The sequence below is a fragment of the Bactrocera dorsalis genome, chromosome 3 (assembly GCF_023373825.1).
Source record: "Bactrocera dorsalis isolate Fly_Bdor chromosome 3, ASM2337382v1, whole genome shotgun sequence".
In the NCBI taxonomy this organism is placed as follows: Eukaryota; Metazoa; Arthropoda; class Insecta; order Diptera; family Tephritidae; genus Bactrocera; species Bactrocera dorsalis.
In genome coordinates this window covers 40,325,247-40,328,207 of record NC_064305.1, presented here as the reverse complement: position 1 = coordinate 40,328,207, position 2,961 = coordinate 40,325,247, and the positions used below count along the sequence as shown (strand labels likewise).

The window sequence follows — 2,961 nt, the reverse complement described above, 5'->3', positions numbered from 1 at the left end:
TAAAATAACATTTATGTCAAAAATGTTGTAAAAGATTAATATAATTCTATATATATAATAAAATTAATTACATCAGAATTAAATTCGATATCTTATAAAATTTCTTTTTAAATCTATTTTACATTATAATATATTAAATCATAATAATTCATATTTCAAATCACAATAATTCATGTTTCAAAATTTACATATTTTATTATTTAGTCACAATAATTCATTAATTTTAAATCATATAATTCATGTTTCAAAATCATAATGGTAATAAAATTAAATTATTGAAAAATTATATTAATTGTTTCCTTTCCTATTAATATATTTTTTTTGGTTATTTCGGTGGTGACCCCGTTCAATAGACCTCCGTATACTCTTTTCCAAATTGAAAGATCCTTGTGGCTGGTAAACGACTATAAAATTGAAATTAATTAAAAAGAGTTTTCTATTGCTTTTACATTAAACTTATTTACCTCTTAAAACTTCTTCGAAGATTTTTAGCTTACATAATGCTTGTTTTTCTCCTCTTCCATCAAAATTGAAATACTCTAGTAGGCTGTCTGCAAATATATATTTGAAAGAGTTTTCAATATTGTCCGATGTCCCTTTAAGTTTGTGGACATAACTGATCTGTAAAAAAATAATATATAAATGTAAATAGTAATTTTTAAGATGTTGATATTATAAATAATGTTTTTTACCATAGATTGTGCGAACTCAGGTTTCTCTAACATTTCTTCCACTTCCAAACATCCCTCAAAGTTTTGAATAGGTAAAAGGCTTGCTACCTGGTCGAGAGCCTCGTCTTTTTCCTCACGGTCATGAGGCACCCCGATCGCTCAATTTTTTTTTAAATGCACCTTACATTTTTTGAAATGGCGTTTTTTTCATTTTTATTTATCTTTTCTTGATAATATAGTAAACTGTAGATTTAATCACAAAACATAAATCACTTAAACAACGCACGAAATATAATAATTCGATTTAGAATTCACTGAATTAACGCGCAACATTTTATAAACGTACATATATGGAATTGTATGTATCTCTTTTTACAGGGTTGCTTTTCTGCATACAGATCAGTGTTGATAAACGATGTTTAGGGTTGAAAAGTGTTTATTGAAAAAAAAATCAACATTGACAGTCATTTTAAATTTCATTTTACTGTCAATGATGACAGCGTTGAATAATTAAGCTATTTCATTCTTACATATATAAGCAATATCATTCATAGGTTTCTCTTTTTAACATAAGCATTGATAATCATTTGAGTGTCATTTTTTCGTCAGCTCTGACATAAAAAATGTGCGTGTATTAGTGAAACGATCAGCAGTTTCTTGTAGGGTAATAAATTAAGAATTAGAAATACATTTGCAAAATTATAAGCTACGTTAAGTTTATGAACAAGTTAAGTTATGTTGCATTCGCATTTCTACTTCTTCCCAAATAATCTGGGCCAGTTCAGTGATGAACACGTCGAATACTTCTACCAAGAAATGGCTTCGATCGAAAACGTTTAAAAAAAAATACATATATGTATATATGAAGGCAGAATATTGTGGGTCAGTACAACGTGAAACCGACGATACTGTCCTAATGAAAAAAACGATCAAACAACCACTTTTGATCTACATATATATTTTCATTTAATAATACTTATTGGTAAATAAAGTTCGTTGCAAATTTTTGCAAAAATTACATTTTTATAAAAAGTCGAATAACTTAGTAAATTTTTTACTGATTTTTGAAAGAGAAACTTTCGTTAAGTTTGGTATTAAATGAACCCTTTCAATCAAATTAGAAGTCATTTGCTTGAAAAAAGGAGAAAAAGGGTAACAAATTTTAAGTTTGTTGTGCAAATCAAATAAATCTCCAAAAGTTGTGTTAAGGAGGAAGCCTGATTTAGAGGCTTCAAAAATCAATTTTTTTAGGATTTTTTTGGGAGAGGAAAAAATATAATTGAATTTTTTTGGATATGAAATCTTTTTTATTCTGCCTTGGGAAGCCATTGCCCGATGCATCTCGTATGTACTACATGTACATTTGCCGGTCGGCGGGCAGGATGGAGGTCGGAATTTCTATCTGAAATAAATATTTGTTATATTTGTACTGCTGGCCGACAGGGGTAATGCTCGAAAATTCGACGAAAAAATGCGGCGACTTACAGAAGGTTTCAAGACCGTAGCATACTCCTGTAGAACCCCCAAAGGTGATCTAGCCACCGATGCCCAGAGCATACTTAGATTATGGAGGGAACACTTCTCCAGCCTGCTGAATGGCAGTGAACACATAACACCAGGAGAAGGCGAACCCGATTCCCCAATCGATGACGATGGAGCAGACGTACCATTGCCCGGCCATGACGAAGTTCGAATAGCATTTGCCCGCCTGAAGAACAACAAAGTGGCAGGGGCCGACGGATTGCCGGCCGAGCTATTCAAACATGGCGGCGAAGAACTGATAAGGAGCATGCATCAGCTTCTTTGCAAAATATGGTCGGATGAGACCATGCCCAACGATTGGAATTTAAATGTGCTATGCCCAATCCATAAAAAAGGAGACCCCACAATCTGCGCCAACTACCGTGGGATAAGCCTCCTCAACATCGCGTACAAGGTTCTATCGAGCGTATTGTGTGAAAGATTAAAGCCCACCGTCAACAAACTGATTGGACCTTATCAGTGTGGCTTCAGACCTGGTAAATCAACAACCGACCAGATATTCACCATGCGCCAAATCTTGGAAAAGACCCGTGAAAGGAGAATCGACACTCACCACCTATTCGTCGATTTCAAAGCTGCTTTCGACAGCACGAAAAGGAACTGCCTTTATGCCGCGATGTCTGAATTTGGTATCCCCGCAAAACTAAAACGGCTGTGTAAACTGACCTTGAGCAACACGAAAAGCTCCGTCAGGGTCGGGAAGGACCTCTCCGAGCAGTTCGATACCAAACGAGGTTTCAGACAAGGC

The 2,961-nt window shown here is 34.1% G+C and overlaps 1 long non-coding RNA gene across 1 annotated transcript; it reads right to left on the bottom strand.

Annotated features, from left to right (window-relative positions):
• Positions 1 to 215: 215 nt before the first annotated feature.
• LOC125777405 (uncharacterized) lies at positions 216 to 1,313 on the bottom strand. Its single transcript, XR_007422285.1, has 3 exons — positions 693 to 1,313; positions 465 to 621; positions 216 to 404 (listed from the first exon to the last, which is right to left on the bottom strand). It is a non-coding gene; the product is annotated as an uncharacterized LOC125777405 (long non-coding RNA).
• Positions 1,314 to 2,961: the final 1,648 nt, after the last annotated feature.